General features: G+C 40.2%; 1 protein-coding gene across 1 annotated transcript in view; it reads right to left on the reverse strand.

The window, feature by feature from the left end:
• XYLB (xylulokinase) overlaps positions 1-23,559 on the reverse strand; it is an 89,792-nt gene that overhangs the window by 35,862 nt on the left and 30,371 nt on the right. The gene's annotated exons all lie outside the window — the stretch shown is intronic.

The following is a 23,559-nucleotide window of genomic DNA, read 5'->3' on the forward strand; positions in this document are numbered from 1 at the left end:
GTGTCAGAGATCTGACATACCAGAGACATCGCGTTCACCATGCAAAGGCTACCTGGCCTAATCAGCTACTATTTCCTTCCACAAATGCCCAGAAGAAACAATAGGAGTCCTACCCCACATCTTCCCTTTTTCTACTGCACAGAAATCCAAACCATATGCTACGAAAGTTTTCATCAGAAGCAACAATCACTGCTCTCCAGATTTGAGAGTCAAATTGGTTGATTCTCCTCCACTTGGATACAAGCATGTCATCCAAGCTGCACTGCAAACCTGGAAACTTCAATGACCCTGGTCTAGACCCTGTACGTGTTCGTGTACAGTGTCCTTAGCAGATCTTTCATCTCAGAATTAACCACAAAAAAAAGAAATCTCTGGGCCTGGATCTCGTTTCCCATATAACAACTGAGTGAGTTTATAATCCCAGTCTAATAATAGTCGATTCATCCTCAGAACACCCTTGACAGATAGGAATTATCACCTTCCTCATTTCAGATGTGAGAAAAAGATACAGTGAAGATACTCATCTAGATGAACTAGGACTGCAGGCCAAGTCTCCCAAGTGTCAAAGCAGCACTTAAATTGCACCACCGTCTCATTGTGAAGCACAGTCGAGGCTTTGCTTTAAAATCAATGAGACATCAAAATCCAGCCTGTACACTTCTTTCCATCCGAAAAAAGCAACATTATTTCAATTTCCAATTGGAAAGAAAATGGCTTATTGGATTGTCCTTCCAGTATCCAAAAAAAAAAAAAAATTACTTTGCATACAAAAGTTTCAGCCCTACAAAAGTCCACAGTGAAATACAATCCTCTCTGGCAGACAGCACAGCACAACAACTCATGACATGAAATGAACCCGAAGATAACAGCTGACAAAAAGGGGTCTTTATGTAAAAAGAATGCAATTATCCCAAGGGGAGTTGCTCCAGGGCACCTGTGTTAACTCCCCTGCCAAAAGTATTTTGAACTCTCTAGTGGCTACAAATGATAAGAAAAGCTATGATGAGAGAAAGTCCATGAGGCTACACCTGCAAAGTAAAGTATTTTTAAGAAAAATGCTTCAGATACAGAGACGGAAGTAATTAAAAACCAAAAGAAAAAGGCGTACGGCTGTCTTTGTTTTCACCCAAGCTGAACTTCCCCTGCAATTGAATCGCTGGCTCGCTGGGGCAGCTGGCTGACATCCTGAGCCACGAACAGGAAGAGCTTGTCTGGGAAATCTGCACAAACCTCAGGTTTGTTTGTTTGGAATCGAGCCCGCACGTAAACACACTTACACACACATACAGACCAAGGTCTGTAGCATATGGCTGCAAACTAACAGGACCTGGTGATAAATGACCAAAGTTCTTGATGCCGTCTTTGCCTCGGTCTTTACTGCCAAGATTCACTTTCAGGAATGTCAGGTCCCTGAGACCAGAGGGAAAGTCCCAAGCAGGGAAGACTTACCCTCAATGGAACAGATCAGGTTAGGGACCATTTACATAAACTGTCCATGGACCTCATGGGATGCACCCATGAGTGCTGAGGGAGTTGGCTGATACCATCACAAGATCCCTCTCAGTTATCTTTGAGAGGTCATGGCAATTCAGGGAGGCTCCCCAGGACTGGAAGAAAGCAAATGCCAGTCCTATCTTCAACAAGGGCAAGGAGGAGGATTACTGGGAACTACAGGCCCATCAGGCTCACCTTGATCCTTGGGAAGAAGGACCAAAACCACCTGGAAATCATTTCCAAAGACATGCAGAACAGAAAGGTGATTAGCATTAGTCAGCACAGCCTTCTAAGATGAGGTAACTGGTTTGGTGGATGAGGGGAAAGCAATGGATGTTGTTTATCTCAATTTTAGCAAGGCTTTCAGCACTGTCTCCCACTATCCTCACTGACAAACTGATGAAGTACAGATTAGATATGTGGACAGTGAGGCGAACTGAAAACTGGCTGAACTGCTGGATTCAAAGGTTGTGATTGGTCATACAAAGTCTAGCTGGAGGCAACTCACTAGTGGTGTACCCCAAGGGTCAATACTGGTCTGATACTGTTCAACATTAATGACCTAGATGATGGGACAGTGTATCCTCAGCAAGTCTCCAGATGATACAAAACTGAGAGGAACACTGATATGTAAGAGGGTTTTGCTGCCATCAGCAGGAGCTCAACAGGCCGGAGGAACAGGCCGGTGAGAACTTCATCAAGTTCAACAAACAGAAATGCAAAGTCCTGCCCCTGGGGAGGAAACACCCTATGCCCCAGTACAGGCTGAGGTCCAACTGGCTGGAGGCCATCAGCTGGAAAGCAGCTTAGCAGAAAAAGACCTGAGAATCTTGGTGTACAGCAGGGTAAACATGATCCAGATATGTGTCCTTGCATTAAAGAAGGCCAACAGCATCCCGGGTTGCATTAAAAAGAGTGTCACCAGCAGGCTGAGGGAACACTATTTAGCACAGCTGAGACACATCTGGAGTGCTGGGTCCAGCTCTGGGTAGGAATACAAGAGAGACATGGACATACTGGAGTAAGACCAGTGAAGGATCATGAAGATGAGTAAGGACTGGGACACTTACGTACAAGAAAAGGCTAAGAGAGCTGGGACTGTTCAGCCTGGAGAAGAGATGGCTCACGGGAGATCTTATCAATACGCATAAATACTTGACGAGGAAGAGTAGGACAACAAAGCCAGACTCTTCTGAGTGCTGTCCAGTGACAGAACAAGAGCCAAAGGGCACAAACTGAAATACAAAAAAATTCCTTTTAAACTTTTTTTTTTTTAACTCTACAAGAAATCAGTCCAGGTGGACAGTCCTGGGCCACCTCCTGCAGCTGGCCCTGCTCTGACTAGATGATCTTCAGAGGTCCTTTCCATCCTCATCCATACTATGATTTTAACTACTCTTAGTGTAACTTCCTACATGCAACTGCAAACAGTGTAAAACCCTGAGAGACTACTTTTCAAAATCAGCCTAAACTGTGTGAGAAATTAATTTACAAAGATGCATTTTTCATCACGACACATTCCAGTCTTTACAGACAAAATATAAAACCGCATCTAAGAATCTACTTTGCTCTAGGGAGCAAGGAGACAGAGCAAAACAGAAAACTGGTCATATGCCTGTAATTTAAAGTGCACCTCCAGTAGACTTAATGAAGTCAGGACAGAATAAGCTCAAGCTGACAAAATTACTCAAAAAAGAATCATCATGAAGATAATTCTTTTGACTAGTAAGTAATGAAACTCTTGAGGACATGACAGTTATTTTGTGGAGCAAAAATTTGTGAATGTAGCCATCTCTGCTTTGCAGGAGCCTTTGACCCCAACTAAGCCCACTGATTTCAGTGGGAACTGGATGGGACCAAGGCAATACAGTGCAACTTTGCAACTTGCGATCATCTAGTCCTAAAGACTTCAACAAGAAAACTCATTTACAACAATACAATTGAGACCATTTTCTATCCCTCACTATAAAGGCAGGGGACACTTCATCCTTCTCAAGTTCCTCATACAACACTTCATCAGAAAAAGAAAATGGTACATCCTAGCACACATAACAGTATGTTTTTTTAGTGAGGAAAAGGAGGACAGAATATATATATAGAGAACACAACTAAATTAATTTTGAGAACCTGGTATTTAGCATTGTGATAACTCCAGGAGGGAAAGTTGCCCATAACTTTATAAGGAGGAAACAAAAGGAAGCACTTGGATACTGCAGAGAAACAGACAGACGGACAGATCTACTTGACATGCTCTCTAGAAGCCCTGCAGGCTTCACCAGCGGTGCTTGTAAGGCCTTTGAAGTGTAGCTGTTGCACAGCTTGTAAGTCCCTTCCTCGGAGCTAGTGAGCTTGTGGTGTTATAAGCCACTTAAGCTCCTTAGTCTAGATCTAAGCAAACAGCTTGACGCACTTACAAGCTTCACTCCCTCTTATTCTGAAGATGTTAAGCTGCTTAGCTTACTGTCTTCAACTTTCAAATTCCTACAACTAAATCCTACCCATACACCATGCATCGGCCTTTATTAGCCTGATTCTCTCCTCTGCCGAGGATTCTGAACGTCTTGTGCCAAGTCAACGGCAGAACAAAATGAGCTTTTATAGCTTAGTCCTTCCAAAGTCACAGCCGATACCTGAATGTTTATTGCTTTGGCAACTTCCACGTTGCATGTTCAGCATCCACAGATTTACTGTAAATCAAACATTTTATGTATTCTAACAAATCTCTTTCTATCAATAAAGTCTATCAAATATTTTGGTTATGATTTTAAAAAAAATCCTACGCTGGCACAACTGTTCTCACAAATGTGAGCTTTCACCATTAAATTTTGATTCAGTAGGAGCTGCAGAAGCTTTTGGAAGAAGGGTCACTTACACAGGAAAGATGGTTTTCATCTAAATCAAGCTGGTACCAGTCTACTGGTATTTACAATTAATAATGCTACAGAAGAATCTTTAAACTAAGAAGTGTATTAAAGCTGGCACAAATGGACTCACATTTTCTAGGGCTGAAATCATTAAAACTCTGTATGTATAAATAAAAGATAGGGCAGACATTAATAAATCCAAACAAAAAAAAAAACCCACAAAGAAGAAATAATTCCATTTTAATCATAGCACAAAAAATTAGCTACTGATCCAAGTGCTGAAATGCTGCTATACTGATACTAGAAATCTAAAAAAAATAAGATAGAAAACCTTAAAATGCCTAGTTTTCAATGAGGATATTGACAGAAGCAGCATACTGGTGAAAGGCAGACAATCATTACATGCTGTAAAATAAAAGAACAAATTATATTGCAAAGATATAGGAAAACCACAGTAATGAGTGTTACTGTACATTAATGAAAACCTAAAGTGAGAGCAGACAAACAAGTTACTTGTACCAATTTGCAACATAATCCACATGGTTTGAATACTACATCAATACTGGGACCATACAACAGACCACTTGGCCAGAATGACAACAATGACTAAAATACACACAAAGAGATCAGAGAGACTGCCTGGACAGACAATACAGTAACAATGAGATACTACAGTTATCCCTATATGAGTCAGGGTAAACATCAAACTCACATACATTTTATGCTACGACTACTCAAGCAACCTAGAAGAAAGGAAGCAGCTCCTGATCTCTCTTACCTTAAGCAGAAAACACATGGGTTCAGAAAGTTGCTAACATTTTGTAATAGTTACCATGAAGTACTTGGATACACTGGTCCATGAAGAGCCAGTCAATCAAAATAAATAATCAATCCACAACAAACATACATAATTTCAATGAAGTAAATTAACATAAAGAGGAGAAAGTACATTAAAAATAAATTAAAGGCAGCAATCAGATGCCTAAAATGCTCTTAACTAAGAGTGAGACTGTTCAAGGACAATGTATGAAGAAGGTTGTAATTTCAGGATGTGTTGTAGGACTTGTCCCAGACTGAGGAATCAACAAGAGATATTTAAGAACAAATCAGCTCAATAAATTAGAAGAAACAGATAAGAACATATGTTATCTGCGAAAAAGTTGGGTGTGAGTCAAGTGCCAATGTGTTAAAACGTTACCTTTGGAAAACACAACCTCTTGCTTAAAACCTCCTTAGTATCAGAGACATGTTGGTGATAAACACGATGCCAGTTATCAAAATGTGCTCCCAGTTGGACATCAGGGAGCTTTCAGTAACTGAGATCCATACTGAGCTAACTGGCAGGAAGCACTGCAAAAACATATTAAATAGATACTTTGACAAATGTGATTTAATGGGGAAGATTAGGTGCCTTTTTTAAGGGCAAATCCTGCCAAACGGGTCTCAAAAGGAGTCTCTGACTCTACTGCTTTTACACAGACATAAACATCGATTTCCAAGAGGGTTTTTTTGACAAGGTCCTTAGCCAAAGTTTCTTGCAGAAAGACATCTGCCACAGGACAAGAATGGAAGTGGTCTCACAAATTAATTACCGTTTTTTAAAAAAGACATAAAACAAACAGCAGTAAGTAATATGGGAAAGGGCAGAGAATGAGACAACAAAGCCAAACTCAAGGAGTTACAGTATTTTATCATGATAGAGACGGAATAAGAAACAAAATGGCAGATGAAATTCAATGTTGATTAGTACAAAGTAATGTACATGGAAGAACAGATCTAAGTTTGCACATCAAACAGGCTCTGAAATATTATCTTTGAGTAAAGCTTGATAAAATTTAGTAATTTCATTAAGATGCCAGATCAATACTCAAAAATTGAAAAAGCAAGTACATTGAAATTTTTATAAAAGGAATAAAACCAGAAACAGTATTATGCCCCCTTTTAAATAAAAGATTAGTCTCTGTTTGAATACTCAGTGCAGTGCTGGTCCTACATCTCAAAAAGAACATAATAAAAACGGAAAGAATATAGAGAGGCACAACAAGGCTGATCAAAGGTGTGGGACAGCTTCCAATGAGACATGAGTAAGTCTTGATTACAATTCTTCAGCCAAGAAAAGAAATGGCTAAGGGGATACCAGAGGGAGGCCAGCAGAGCACAGGCAGTCAAGGAGACGATAAATAAGGAATAACTATTCACTGTGTCTCACAGTACTAAACCTACCGCGGAGCAAATGAAATTATCAGGTGACATGTTCAACACAAACAAAAAAAAGGGACTTCCCACACAATGCACAGCTCAGCTGAAGTATTCAGTGCTACAGGATACCATGGGTGCCAAAAACCTACATGCTTTTAAAAAGTGATTAGAGAAGTTCATGGGAAAAAGTCTGTCAACAACCCTTAAATGAAAAATCCCCTCAGGCTCAGGAAGTTACTAAACTGCAAACTGGTGGAAGCTGGGAGGATATAATTGCTGTTCAAGCCTCACTTGTGTATTAAGGACTGTATTAGGGACTGGCAACTATCAGAGGAAGAGTCTAGCCTAGCTGGCCCTTCGGCCTGACTCAGGATAACCATTCTTGCTTTCACCAACAGAAGCAAAACTATTTCAGCCTTCAGCACTCTTGAAAGAGCCTCCCCTTAACTCTCTGTCACTTTTGAATGAAAGCCTGCAAATCAGGTCAAACCAGAGGTGGCCCAAAAGAATTCTCGGTGGGGAAGATACACCGTGCACATTTTTCCTTTCCCTATCGCAAAACACATGAAAGTATTTTACGTTGAGTATTTAGAAAATTCACCACCAAGCCAACAAATAAGGCACCTTCAAACCGTGCAAACAGACATTCGATTGTATCAGCTCTAAATTTCCAAGCATAACCATTTCCCCTCTTCAACGTGTTTGTTTCAAAAGTTATGAGAAGACAAAAGTCTTACAGTCTTAATTACATATATCATAATTCTGGAGAGCACAACAGTCTTGACCTTTTTTCCTACATCCTACCGCAATTTCAAATAAATCTGTGTTTAACGAGAGTTATCAAATGCCATATAGCATGCAAACTACGTCTTGATTGCTGAGAAAACATCTCTTTGGAGAACATTATTTAGGCCCACATTTAAGTTCCATTGACCTCACAGGTACCTAAGCACTTTCTTGCATCAGGCATTTCTAATCCTGACAGCATCAAGAGTCAATGGGAGCTGAAAGCCTGTACTTCAACCCTGAGACTTTCAATCCGTAATATCCTACGGAAAGGATGGCTGGTCAAGACGCTGCTTTGCCTTTTTCCACTGCCGTGAAGGGCATAACACAATACAGCTAAAAGAGAAAGCATTCTCTATTTGTCAGAAGTAATTAAACATGTCACTGACTTTCTGTAAAACTCAAGAGCCATCTGGGAAAAGAGCAGTACGTCTCCACATCCATCTGAGTGACAAGGTCAGAGCATCCCTCACTTCCTTGGTTGCATCTCCATCACTTACTCTGTTCATCATGCTGTAAATTAACCTGTAAAAATTTGGATACAGCACCTACTGTAATTAGCTCTATCTGTCCAAACAAGGCCAAATGAGTCGAGGTGGCAGCTGAGGGATCCAGTTGGCTCATGGCTGCAGAGTGACAGAACTGGGTCAATATTCCAACTTTATTCTGGAGGAGAACTAGCCTTGTCTTGTTCATTTCTGAGACAAGGTTTCAAGACCTTCAGTTACCAAGAGCCCACTAATAAAACACGTTACATCTACATTCCTGTGAAAATTTTCTTCTGTATATCCCATTGGAAATTCTCATCTATTGATTTACTGACATTGTCTCACGTTCTTCTGCCACGCACTTCAGCAAAGAGCACCTTAAAAGGCTGCCATTAGGTCCAGGTTGGATGAGGCTTCGAGCGACCTGGTCTAGTGGAAGGTGTCCCTGCCCATGGCAGGGGGGTTGGAACTAGATGATCTTTAAGGTCCCTTCTAACCCAAACCATTCTATGATTCTATGGTTCTATGTAATCTAATGACTGCTGAATAAAGGTCCACAATTTACTTCCCTCAATCACATGCCTGTGCTCCTGTTGATACAGCCTGTACGCCCTCAGCCTTCCTTGCTACAAGGACACATTGCTGGCTCATTTTTAGCTGGACCTCCCACATCCTTCTCAGCAGAGCTTCCCCCCAGATTCTTATCAATGTAGGGAGCTTATGTGCTCCAGGTGCAAGACTTGACACGTCTCCTTGTTGAATTTGAAGAAGCTCCCAACAGACCATTCCTCTCTTTAACATGCAACTTACATGATTTATTCAAGTCACAAGCATGAGCTTCTCATCATCGTACCAGAGGATAAGCCTGGAAATAGAGATGAATGTGTAACACAGGATTAGGTGTACATTGGATGAAGTAGTATGATGCACAGCTCACCTCTCTGGCCTTTTCTCATTATACCATAAGACCTTTCTCAATGTTTATATTCACAGTGACTAACACACTGGAAATCTCTCTGCTAATAGTTCTCTGCTCTGACAAACTTGGCCCAAGCCACATGCCCCTGTTTAAGGGATTTCTGCCAGGAATTTCTAAGCATACACCAGGTCACAAATGACATGACTCAGTTTTCTTGCTGGATCTCAGTAGGAGGTGAAAAATTAAAGCTAGGAACTTAGGAAACCATTTCAGAGCATGCTTAAACAGAAGTAGCATCACTAGCATCAACAAGTCAATGAAATTACAATGTCTGTATTTAAATTCAGACACAAAAATTTGGCTGGACTAGAGATAAAGCCCACTTATATAAAAACCACAGACATTTTCTTCTAAAGGTGCTTTCTTAAGTCAGACATGGGATTGATGGGTGGGGAAGTCTTCACTGCTGCTGTTGGTGCAGAACCTGTTCTGTAACTAAAGAACAAATTGCAATTTCCACCACTGTTGATCCTGTTTTCTCTTGGTTTTTGCTTGCCTTCCAAATATTCTGTGAACTTTTAAAGGAGACAGAAGCATTTCAGGACTGGTTGTTTAAAATGGTAATGCCAAGTGAAAGAATAAAAAAAAACTTCTTTTGTTTATTTATTTTCCAAGAGTCTAGAAGACATGCACCAATAAGTTTGAGGGAGGAGGTACCAGTAAACTGACAAGTCAAGGAAGTGCATGTATTTGTATTTATGTAAACCCATGGATACTTACGGATATGAATTAAATGTGTCTCAAGGTAAAATAATTTCTGCCACTAAGATCAGAATATCAGGACACCTATGTAATTTAAACACCAGTTTCAGAAGCTTTAGGCAGCCTTTTCACTAAAATAAGCATTCCAAAATAACTTCCAAGGATTATTTATTAAAGTTATTAATAACATTCATAAACTTGAGCATTTCCCTTTGAGTCCTTGTCAAGACTAACATATTAGACAACTGCTATGCTTGCAACTTGGAAGCACTTGAGCTTTTCATGCATGAGTGGCACTAGGTCAGGAAGAGGTTAATGTGTGGAAACACAAAACAGATTTGGCAAGAAGGAAGAGGATGAAACTGCACTTCAGCTGAAGAATACGACATATCAGCACATGAGGATACTAAAACATCAGCTATTTTCTTTCTAGGCAACAAGGGAAGTACACTACTATATGCTCCATGTCTTGGCAAACTGATTGAGTATTACAATTTTCAGAAAACATGGAAGGGAATAAAGGAATCATTTCTCGATACAGTGTGGGATTTGGATAAACTGGTATCTTCTAAGGATCTGGAATGTCCTTTTTATCTCTCAGTTACAAAACAATTTTAAACGTGGTGAGAAGGAAACAGTTATTCTCATCCTGTTCTATAGCTGAACCATGAATCAAGACCTGAGGTGTCAATTTACGCTCAAGAATCTTTTGTTGCCGTTTAATTTACTTTTCCTCCAATGTAATCCTGGTGTCACCTTACTGTTTAATATTGAAAGCTATTGACAAAGGAAATGCTGATTCATGAAAGTGAGATTCTACTTTAATGTATTCATGTGAAAACAAATGAGCCTGTACCATTACATGGTTCTTCCTCTCGCTCACATTTCATTTCAGCCCTGACAGAATTTCACATGGGGTGAGGGAATTCTGCACAAATCCTGCAGCAAGTTTTGCTCAGTTGTGGGCCAATGAACAAACCTGATTTCAAAGAAAAGCCTCATCCTCAGTGCTATAAGAATTCTCCTTGGGGTGTAAAAGGGCACGACCACTTACAGACTGAAGCAGAGCTGTCTCTGAAATTGTGGAATCTGTTTAGCTTGTTTCCTATTCATACAGCACGTTCTGCTCCACAGGTACATATTTGCTGTGGCTTAATCCCGATTAAGATTTATATTCTAATCCAGCAGTACTCATCCTCACTATTCATTGATACTGGGCTTGACTGCCTGGGCTGGGTCATAGCCTGCAAACCACTTTAGCCACCTGAAACCAGTTTGTTTTGCAGGAGGAAGCAGTACAAGCTCCTATTGTGCAGCACGGTCAAACCTTAAAGTTCAATACCAGCCCACTTTTCCTCCACGCCAGTGCTTCTAGGACTTCTCGTAATTGATTTCCATTTAACTACTATGCATTGAAAACAACCCACTGTTTGCTCTTCCTGGACGCAGAGATCCTCATTCTTTGCAGATTGCTGCAGTGCCACACCATTCAATTCAGTTAAGCAAGTACAAGATGATGCCATTGCAACACGGTGCTAGGCGGCCAGAGGATCATTCTGGAAGTCTAGTCATCTTCTGATCACAGTGTGGCAAAAAGACCCATAAGTTTGGAAGAAGACCCTGAAAACATCTATGTAAGAGCATTTTCAAAAATCTTCTGCAAGAGAAACTCAAGCAATGTCAGCCTCTAAACCACAAGACATCTCCTGCAAGGTAAAGATTTCTGTTTGCAATGCAGAAACTCCTTATCTACACACCACCACTGCTAAGAGGCACTCGACAGCTGACATCACCCTCACCAACAAACCCAGCATGACATACAGGAGGTTTCTGAGGTAGAATGGTCTCATTTTTAGCCCCAGCACACAAAAGGGATTCTGATGACAATGGGAATGAAATAGCACGAATAGACTACATTGACAGACAAATGCGTTTCAGGGGCACATTCTGGAGCCACATTCCAAGGATTTGTGCAATGACAGGCATGAGAGGAAAGCACCAAGAAAGGGAAGAAGCATTTTGCTAACTGTACGATAGCAGTTACTGAGCAGCCAAACGCGTGAAACAAAGCAACATGGCAAATACCATGAGGTTCTCATGATGATGCAGAAATGAGAGTTTTTTCATTCATTCAGTAACAAAACATTACAGTCTCTTTCAGTGCCTTCACAGAACCACTTTGAATGACTCCGGATGCAGGTTGATCTGGAATTCAAAGAAACTGAAAGAGGAGGAGGAAGAGGAGGACAGAGAGAGAGTAGGGGAAAAGGACTGGTTTCCAATATTTGGAGTAGAACAGGCAGAAGTTCTGGGCACAGGGTGAGAAGGTTGACACTCATGCTCAGTGCTCAATGTCTTGTCCTACCTCTAACACATGCTCCCCCCGTAGACATAGACATCGCAAACAACTTAATCCCAGCATTAGAATTCCATCTCCCAAAGCCAACTAGCACTTTGGATTCAGTAGCTATGCCCACCACATTAGGGTAAAACAGAACAGTAACTACCTCACAAGCCTCCATCACATGAACTCCAACAGTTATCCAGCCAGGAAAGAGTTAACCATTGACTGAAGCTGAATCAGTTTTACTCACATGGATGATCATGAAGCTACTAGCGCTGCTTACCTCATACACTGGGATGAAAAAAAAGGTATGCACATACAGTGAAACCAGAGCAACTGCTGTAAACATCAGCTGTTGCCACTGCTCTGTCAGCATCCCACTCGCATGGATTCCTCACCAACGTTCAACGGCACCTTCCAGAAGGTTGTAAAACAGTGATGAGGTCTCATGTTTTCTCTCTACACCCTGCTGTAAATACAGTGCAGCCACAGCAGAGGCAGCTCATCCACTTGTGCTGGACATGTGCTTTGATGCCGCTAGAATAAATTGAAGTGAGGAGCATGCTGAGCTCAAAGTATTTTATACTACTGCACTGGCAAGCTAAGAACGCTTCTGCATGGGGGCTCAACAGGACAGGCAGGTTCTTCCACAATATATGATGATACAAATCCGATAGTAGCTCTGGAGAACACCACAGGAGCCCTACCATCTCATCCAGAGCCATGCAGCACCAGGACAGATGCAGCAGCACATGCACAAACCAGCCACAGCTCAGGAACGTGGTGCCACCACGTGTGCCTGGCTTACCCAGAGCTGCGTTGTCCAGTCCTGCAGCCAGGCGTACCCTCGGCTACGGTGTCCTCTTCCACTGGGACTGTCATAGGGTAGCTATGGGCAGCTTTGGCAGCTAGTTTGTTCAATTTTGCCTTCCCAAATGGCTTCTGAGGAAAACAATAGCTTAAAAATGAAAAAGGAGCTTTCACACAGACAAATACCTTGACCGTGCACAAAGCAGACGAGCTCAAAATGGCACATACATTTTCCTCTTTCTTACCTAGATTTCTACTGATTTCAGGCAGTTTAGGATACAGCATCTTATAAAAATATAAATCAAAGGATAAAGAACAACTTGGAATAATCTAGTTCCGATACTTGAAGACACACTTCATTTATTTTGGATGTTTTAATCGTACAGGGAGATGTATCATGTGGAACTAGCATTTTCCTCGCTAGCTACTAGTGTTTAAAGTTAGCATAGCAGAAGCCACTGCACATTTATCCAGGTGAACTCGTGTATGTAATGGAGTTGTCTTTAGCAACTCTCCCTCGCTCCTGGGCCTCCTGAGACTACGCTACCTTAAGTTTACATTTATCTTTCTCTGGTGATCACGGCTGGGCAGGATTTTAAAACTGTGAACTAGAAAGCCTTGAAGCCTGCATTATACGCAGCGCTAACAGCCCAAACAAAGAGGGAAAAGCAGCGAGAGGTTTATTGCAATACTGGTATTTTCTGAGCTCTTATCGAACAAAGCATTTAATCTAATGTATTACACTTAATGAAGAGTCAGGAACTTGTACTGCAAATAACAGATCAGATATAATTGGAATTTGTTCCACACCACTAGCCTACATATATCAATAAAAACTATAACCACATTGGATTTTGGGCTCACTTCATTTGCATTTCTTAATTTAGTGTTTAACTAATTTAACAATAGTAATGATTTAATTCAAATTAAATCTAAGGAAAATAAAACAATTCTAAAAAGCCATTAAAGATTTCATTAAGTTCCATCTAAATTAATATTAGCTTTCTTCATATTTTCAGTAAATGATTTTTTCTCTCACCACTGAAACAAACATGAAGTTTCCTCTGTGCAGTCAAGCTTTAGACAAACCTTGTTAGATTTATTGGTATTATTTCAAGCAATTAATTAATATACATTAGAGTTATTTAGAGAAAAAACACAAAAACAGGCAGGAAAATGGATGAAGCTGTTTTTAAAAAACTGCATTCCACTTAGATAATTGTTCTTTGAGCCTTTTATGTGGAGCTCTTAGGTATGCACTATCCACTAGATCACACTTCCCATATGTTTGTGGTATTGCTCCTAAGCATCAGATGCACATGAGTTACTCAAGCCACAGTAGTTTTACAAGATGTTTTTCTGCATCTCCACGTGTCGCATGAACAACTTGCACATGAACACTTGCACATCAACAACTACTCAAACAAAAGAATTAATTTCAGAAATATGCCAGTTACAATAAATAAAAAGTTTCTGTAAGCCTCCAAACTTGCCTCCCCATCCTCTAAATTATACAGAAAAGTTATCTGTATGATATAGACATTAACATATATATAGTGTGTGACTGTGCGTTGTGTATAAACAAAAACTTTTATATATAAAACCTTCTTGTTTTAACCAGTAGAATACAACACACTCTACCTCAGTCCTCCACATATTTTTGCTTTTGCAGTCTCCTGGAATGTGCAGCTGATTCTGGGGTGCTGGACGTGCCATCAGGCCAGCCAGAAGGGATGTACGGAGGAGGTAGATGCAAGACATCAAACAGGCCTCTCTAAGCTGGAACTGCTCACTCTATCAGTTTAGTCCCTTGGTTAAAGTGAAAAATGGTTCAACGGTCAAGCCTCCAAGGGGCTATCTAGCTCATTTTCAAGCATATAACAAGGGCTGGAAATTAGGGTTATAGTCCTGCACTCTCTTTGTTCTCATGATTAACCCTTATTCATTCAAATATCAACACTGAAATCAACAGGAATGCCCTTGCAGTGATGACATCTGCAAGTAACAGCCCAGATAACGTTTAAAATTTGCACTGACCTGTATCACAGCTCAGCAGCTACTATAGTCGAAAGAATTTATTAATACCTTTAAGTAATGAATGAAAAAGGGAATTTAAACCACAAAAATGTAAACAAGAAACCACTACATCCTGAGTACTTGTAATTTAAAAACACAAATCCACCTTTTCAAATAGATATTCCAGCAACTTTTTCCTGCGTCATACTTCAAACACAATGGCTTCAGATGTTCACCTGCATTTCAGTGGCTACCAGGCTTTTATGCTCACGGACAAAATTAGGTATGAAATAGGAAGCTTCGTGCCACTTTGCCTGCAGCACAAGTGTTCACTTGCAGGTAAACTTAAGTCATTTAACTAGAAGTGCACTTAATTTGAAGAGATTACTCAAGCAGCTCTTCACTTGTACACTTGTATTACCATTATAATTAGAACTACTTCAAAACAACAAAAAGTTCATTTTTGACCACAACAAACACAGAGGAAAAAGATCAAGAGCATCTTGAGTAAAGAGAGTGAATGCTTTTGAAAATATCCTTCAAAATCCCTACAGCTCCATGACCAGAGACCACCTTCATTCCAATGCTACTCACAGGGCTACTACTGCACAGGCTAATACATGACATTATTTTCTGCTGGTTTGTGTGTTTTAAGTTGGCCACTGAGAGGACTGAAATATTTTGCTGATTTGTAACAATGCTGAGTGCCCTACAGCTTTCCATAATTACTTCTTGAGATACATAGATGGCAATTGCTACGTACAGGTAAATATTGACATTTACCCATTCGGTAATGGATACCAGTAACGGAGAAGGAAGGAACTGAGTGATCAAATCCTGGAAACACAGAGGCGGCAGCCAAGGATGTGCTGGAATAGAGCCTCCAAAAGCCTTCCTTCAGCACATGGATACTTCTAGGATCCAAAGGCCTCTACCAAAAAAGCCCATATTTGAAATGAAACAAAAGTGATCTTCATCTGTTGAAAACAAGGCATGCGAACACCTTGAAGAAAACTGCTGTCAATGATGGAGTGCGTTGACTAGTTAGGAAAGTACACTGAAACCCTGGCTACCAACTTTAGGCTAAGAAAACCAAACATATTTCCAAGCCAGTTCATTTGTTGTCCAAAATAATACTGGCATTTGATACTACTTCTATAATGAATATACATTGTTTAGTATTGTTACCTTTCGTAATATTATCGCTTTGTAAAAAGAAAGAATCCAATATTGTGTGTTTGTGCAACCAAACACCTTCTAGTGGAGTTTTTCAGACAGAGCCTTCAGATCATTCAAATTCCTGTGTAGCCACTCCTTTCACATTAGTGTTACTGCAAAAGTGGAAATAAAAAGGCACACAGATTTATATTTTAGAAAGACGCTAGCTGATTTCTACAAACAGGGGCTAACTGAACTTTCATCCACCAGAACTTCTGAGAACTTCTAATAATTATGCATTTCAGAATAATCAACTGAGACAGGCACACAAGGAGGTGAAATATTAAGAGTCTAGCCACATTTTACTAACATTTCAGATAACTGCACTTATCAATCTTTATCTGCAGTAGACGTGTCCTCTAAAGAACTGTTTCACTTTGAGACACTATCAAAAATAAAACCATCACAAACCCACTCTTTGCTTGTATGCATATACATACTCCTATTTTTAATTTCAAATTTCCAGCTTTCAGAAATTTCTTGAAATATCTTATTAAGCTTCAAATATTGTCAAATGAAAGACAAATACTTTAAAACCAACACAAGTGGTAGAGAAGTGGCCGTTTTTAAACTCACTCTCTGCTTGAGTAGTAGTTGATGTACAATGCTCAGCAGGTACTCCTGAGTTTCATTTTACTTTAAGTCTGTCTAATGCTGTACAATCACTGTAAGTGCAGTCAGAAAAAGACAATTTCAGATTCAAGGAACCTTCTTCTTTGTGTTCTTTCCTCCATTCTTCAGATTTCCCAACTAGGAAAAGTATAGCATTGATGAGCCGAAGGCCACTGTAAGCGACCATCAAAGTCCAGCCCTTGAACATCAAAGAGAGAAATGATATCACTGTCCAGGAGCCGGGATCAGGAATTTTATGTCACATACCCTATCATTAAGGGACTTCACTCTGTGGCTGCTCCAACCTCATTCTTCCACAAATATGATTTTTTAATGTGTAAAGCTAAAAAATTTCTGTTCTTACTCATGTCAGAGAGAGAACTTCAGAAGTACATACTGCACTTGAAGCTTATTTTTCATGAACTTCTCATCCTTTGCCACCCTTTACACTTGGGCTAAACTGACACTGTGAAAGCCTTGGGGCAGAGACCTGCCATTTACATGCACCACGCACACCTTTGCTAGTGCGTAAGTTAGACACACCACATACAGGCTAAATAACATTAAAGTTTAAAGGTGGAAAAAAGAATACCCTTCATGTGTGTTCTTGAAAACCACAGGCCAGAAATAAGAAATAAAAGCTGCCCAAATTTATTCTTTCATGTCTAAAGAGAAGTTATACAAGTAGGCTGTAAAATTCCCCTTGTCCACAGATGTGTGAACTTTCACTTAGTGTTTACTTAAACAAGAAATGTTTGGGATGGTTGGTTATTTTCTCATGAGATAATCTGAGTAAACACTGAGTAGCTGTCCTCTGGAAATCCAAGTCTGGACAGAACCAAAGCTTTAGATATTCAAATTTGTTTTAAAAACTTAGGCAATCATCTGTTTTAAAGTGAGGCAAAACTGTCTTCCTTAATTTCATGCAACAGACACAATCATAGCTAAAAATCACCATACGTGCAGGCAAACAGAGTAGGTAGGGAAAAAATGACCTGTCTAGTAGAACTCCTGTTAACAGCGAAAAACCTCAAGTGTGGGTTGATGCAGCTGAAAGCATTGAGATGCTTAGTGCTCAGAACTGATGCATAACGTGAGATGCGCCAAGAGAAGCTGAGCAGCCTTAAACCAGAAAAAAGGAAAGACAGCTGGAGGGACCAGGGAATCTTGGGAGAGCTGATTAGAGTTCACTAACAGGCCTGCCACATTTGAGCAACAGCAATGAAAATACAGAAAGACACAGGAGGAAAGATTTAAAATAATAAATACGTAACATTTGCTTGAGTGTCAACTAAGGTAAATGTTGTATTTTACAAGCAGAATGATCATCAAAACGGGGCATCATTTACAGCAATACCAGCAGCTGCTCCTGGTATAAATGATTAACACAAAGCAAGGTATATATAGCTGTGAATCAGACGAGCTTCCTAGCAATGGCATCTCTTAAAGATTCTCATGTGTCTGAGACAGAATGGACCATGCTGATCCTTTGAACTCACCCTTTTATAACATAACTGATCTCTTTGGATCAGAGCACCTATTTTTAGGGGGAAAAAAAAAAAAAAATCTTGTTCTTAAAACTGTCAGTGCTAAAGAATTCACTATACCACTGTCAATTGCTGCACAGTTTGATTTCAGTTTCTGTTAAAAATCTGCACCTTGCTTGTCATTTGAGGTTTGCCTACTTTCAACTTCCAGTTATTGAACCATAATGTTTCTGTCTGCAAGGCTCAAGAGTCCTATACTATCAAGTTTCCTTTCCCCAAGAAGGTACTTAATAGACTGCAATCATGTCATTCCCTTGCTATTCTAAACGAATTTAAAACTGCAGATCAGCCTCAAAAAACAAGCGATAAAAGGAGATTTATTAGATCACCCAGCTGATCTCCAAGTCCCCAGCTTCTAGAGATCCACGAAGCTCTAACAAAACCAGCCAACTGACAGCTTGACTATTTTTCTGAATACTGCTTGAACAGTACATCCACTGAAACAGTCATAAACAATCTCTCCTCACATCAGGGCACAGGAATTGAACCATTTACATATTTGGTCTTTTGCCGACCAAACATTAAAGGCGATTGTTCAAATAATGACAACATTTTATCATTGTGTCAGGAAAGACAGACAGATAGTACTCCTTCCAATCTTTTTATTAACTCTTCAGCTTTTCTGTCTTCATTGTGTTTCCTGTATATGTATAACAACAATAAAACAAAATAAAAGCAAGACAATAGCCACTGCATGAAAAATTCTAGAGCACGTAGGCAGCTTCCTTATAGCACATTAGGTCATTTCCTTCAGAGACATTTTATCTAACCCTTTTAAAAATTAGTTAAACTAATACTGTACTCTCCTGAGCCAAGTAATAATAAAAAGTCCTTTTTTGTAAAATACTTGGTCAGGGAATTGGTAATGAGCTAACCAACCTTTCACTCCAGATCACTGGCTTAAAACCAAGCCTTGCTTGATCGTGCCTAGAAGGCTCTGCTACGTGATAAAAGTCTGATGCTCTGTGGGAAATAAGAGGGGACACAGTCAAGTTCTTGGCAAGGTATTGCCCGTCTCACACTGGCACTGTTATCAGCCAAAAGTTTCATCAGAAAATACAAATATTCTCTGCAACAGAATCACTGGCTTATCTAGGAGGAAGATCCTGCCTTTGATGAATTTGAAAGTACTTCTTGAGCCAACACTCCTCCCTCAAAAATATAGGCTTAAGATCTAATGGCAAGAGTGGTATTTATGGTCTGTTTGTATCACATAGCAAGCGGTACACTCTGCCCATCCCTATTCGTACGTTCCAATTTGACCTATTCACTATTATTTTAAACAGAGAACTTCAACCTCTCATCAAGGGCACTGTCTTCTAATTATTTTTAAATTGTTTTCACTCACTTGCTGAAGCACAAGGCCTCTAACAAAGCTGTCACCCTCGTGCTGCTGAAACACCATCAGCACTCTTAGCAGCAAACAGCAAGAGACGAGCACGAAGCCAACACAACATTTTAGTATTGATTTCTCTAAGAAATTTAAATCCTGCAGGGCATAAACATCAATTTAATCCGTATGCAACTACAAAATGGCCTCACTCAGTGTTCCTTATTTCAGCCAAAACACTGCTACAACTGAGAAGAAACACAGCAGTGACGGCAAAGGCGACTGATGGAACAAGTAGCCCAACGTTCTTGATAATTCATAAGAGTTTTGGAGTCTATTGTCACAGAAGCCAGTCAGTCCGAGACAACCACCAGAATTAAAACCTATCTCAAAGCCTGACAAAAGCCATTCCTGGAGTGTCCCGAGGACCAGTGGTATCTAGCCCTGCCAAACCGGAGAGCCACTTCATCCTCCAACGGACCAACACTGCTGTGAAATGACAGCCTCACACCTCATCTTCAGCCTTCTGCGCCTCCACATCACAACATGAGCAACGAAACACAACTGCTCCATGTTATAATAATTGATGTTTTCTGAGCTCCCCTCGCTCCATCAGACTGCCTCTCCTGCAGATAAAGAGTCACACATTATTACTACATTCAACCTGCTGAAAAGAGCATTTGCATGAAAACACTACCTGAAGAAAAGGGAGATTTGGCACCTTGGAGTTTGCCCCCATGTAATCTTAGACTGAGTTCTTCAGAAAAATGTAAGTTCCTCCTCTAACCACTGAGAAGCGAGGCCCAGCATAGTCTGATATTTCCCTTTATTTCCCCTAGCACTGCAGGAATGTTGTTTTGTTTAAGAATGCATCCTGTTGTATATCCAATCAGAAAGATGTACCTTCACACATTTGAAACACTAGTAACATGTAGCACTCAAGGAAAAAAAATTGGCTCATTCTTAAACCAGTGCAAAGCCATGGGCATGTCTGTGTCACCCCAGCCAGTACTTAAGCATCAAGTACAGTCAGTAGAATTCAGGGCACCAGCATTATTTGCAAGTGATGGATTTATGTATGTAAGAAACTGTAAATTACATAATAAACACAGACGCAGGATTTTATGGACAAAGCTTGCGCTTGTAAAATTTGGCACCTTCTATCCATCTCCCACTGCTGATGACAGTTAGGTGGCAGAATCAGATTCTTAAAGGTATAAATGTGACACGAACAGCACATTGGGCAACTGGAGTACTATGAACCACTGACAGGCTCAACAACGTGAAGGCAGAAAGCCCTGTCCAAAGCCAACAGCTTCAATGCAGATCCCACCGCAGATAATCAGCCTACCTACCAGGCAGGATTTATTAATCGCTGCTGCAGTCCCACAAAAGCATGACACAACTCTAGCACACACCTGCCCCAGGAGGTATAGACTTAGTGCTCAGATCACCATCACCATGGAGGTTTCTACTCTGTAAACCAGCACATCATTTAAATATCTGTTGACTGCATGTGTGATCGACACCAGAACCCTACCCGTGTGCTGTTTTCCTTCAGCATACATAACATACATCACGGCAATACTTCACCCATCAGTGGGCAGGAAGGGGTAGATTTTGCTTCCAAGAATAATCAGTTTTGTGGGTCTTCACCAGGACAGCTTTACTAGGTCCACGCAAGGACCATTGCAACATTCTCCAATCAGTATCAATATGAATTTTAGGATTGCTTGGTCAGGAATAGAAGCAACTCTGAAGCGATCATCAAGATTATTAAAGTATATACTAGCAGATCAGTCTGAACCCCTGACAGCTTTATAGCTGCTGTGATCACCTGTGTCACTGAGCTGCAGACACTGTCATTTCTCTATAAAGTTGCCATGGGTTTAACTTCAGAGTCCTCACACCGCAAGCATGTCTGTATGATTAGCCTGTGAACTCCAGTTGCCAGTTTAACTTTCAGAAGGGAATGGCTGCAAGCAGAAAAAGGAAGTGACAAAACATAAGGTGTTTATGATACAATCAAAATTCAGGAAAAATGAAGGCAGAACAGCAAACCTTCACCTTATCTACATGAATCTCTGAATCAGAGGATGTAAACAACAGGGACAGATCAAACTTCACTTGTTTGTTTCTAGACCACAACGCTCTATCTACCCCTTAAGCACATAAGCAAAACAGGATACAGGGTGTTACTGAATGATTTCCCCTGAAATCTGATGGAGAAAGATTAGAGCAATTAGACCAGAGTGACACACACTTTTAAAACCCTTAAATCACAATTAATGTAAGGTTTAACTTGTCTCCTAAGGATCATCTGGTGACTCCGTGCCATTTTCCAAACAAGGCTGACACACACATCCCAGCCTCAAAGAATAAAATCATGAGGCAGAATCCCCTGCCCTCTGCCGGCACTCGAGCTGCACTGAAACCTGCGTGCGTGCCTGCAGGCGAGCACAAACAGCACCTGAGGAGCTGTTTTAAGGGTTTTTTAAACTATTATTTGTAATTTATGGAAGATCTATAACATACCGGACGCATCAATCTGGGAACAAAACCTCACATATAAAACACTCTTTCAGCATCGTTGCACTTCTTCCTGCAGAGCCTGCTAGACTGAGGATTCAAAATACTGCTGCTGGCATGATAGTATATTCATTAACTGAAAGTAAATTCTAAGGGATTATGCACTGTTTGTCATGTTCACAGTGCATAACCAAGAACTCTATAGAACAGACTGTTATTTATTTATTTTTACGAAATTCTCTTCCACGTACGCTGCTCTTTTCAGATTCCAGGCATCCAAACCACGTTTGGCCCAAGAACAGAGAGGCAGGTTCACGACTCTGCCAAAGCGATTTTCCAGCACCTTGGTGCCAGTGCTAAAGAAACTCTCAGCCAGGTTTCTGACTCATTTGCACCACTGAGACGGCACCACACGAAGCTCAGGATACCACAGCAAAGCGTTTGTTGTGACTGACCATGTCACTTCCATTTCTGTTACAGATCAATTTAATTGGTGTCATCATATAACTTTCCAGATCTTGCGAGCAGTTATTACTGTATTCTCCCATTGGTGTAAACAACAATAACAAAAACAGCCAAGATTTACACTGCTGTGATTATATTTCTGAACGTAAATCAGCTTGATTCCCGGAAAAAACAAAGTAAATTCCCCATGTAGACAAGGCCTAAAAGGAATTGAATAAACACAAGGGTTCTGACTGCGTATTTCATCCAAAAGATATATAAGCTTTTAAATCACATTAAAACAAACAAAAAAAGCAGCCTGAAAAACAGCAGCTATTAAACAAGAGAAAGCCTGGCAATACCAGAGTAATTCCCACAATGCTCATCCATACCACGAAACACATTCAGAACACATTCTGTTTTCAGAGCTGTCACACCAGAAATGCAGATGTAAGGCTGCCATCACTACACAAATAACAGAATATGACATTTAAATAATACCACTACGGAAAAATGGGAGATGCATACAGCCCACACTATGTACAGCAGTTCTTTTTTAGAGCAACTCATCTATTAGTTACCAAATAGCTAAAAGACCCTTGGGATGCAACAAAACAAAAGCATACAAGGTTGCGAGGAATCTACAGGAACACAATGCAATCACATCCATCTCCTTTTTACTGTAGGCATCTACAGCATTAAAAAATATTTTTTTTTAAAAAATAGAGTTTTTAAAGCTTATTAAGCCACATCCTAAAACTAATTAGATTTTTGCCTGTCCTATTTAGCCTAAATATATTTACAGACAATTTCTACCCATTTGTTCCTGTGTCAGAGTTGTCTGATATCTTAAATAGTTCTCAAGCTCTGGTGTTTGTCTAACCCCTGACATTTACAGAGTGCAAAAGTATCCTCTTCAGCCATGAGCTTTCTAAGCTATATAAACCAAGCTTTTGGTGCAGCAGAATCTAGGAATGAAGGATAAACAGGTATTTTAAACACGACCTATTTGAATCTCTGCCTGTCTCCATAAATAACCTCCCCAAATAAATATGGTTTCAAGTATATAAGAAAATATATAACAGGAAAACCTTTACAGTGTAAATTTATGAGGTGGTGTTGCCAAGCCTTGTGATTTGTTCCAGTACCTCTATATTTTCTCAACTTTCAGCTCCTGGAGCTCTCTCTTAAAAATAA

This window comes from Tauraco erythrolophus, chromosome 7, assembly GCF_009769465.1.
Source record: "Tauraco erythrolophus isolate bTauEry1 chromosome 7, bTauEry1.pri, whole genome shotgun sequence".
In the NCBI taxonomy this organism is placed as follows: domain Eukaryota; kingdom Metazoa; phylum Chordata; class Aves; order Musophagiformes; family Musophagidae; genus Tauraco; species Tauraco erythrolophus.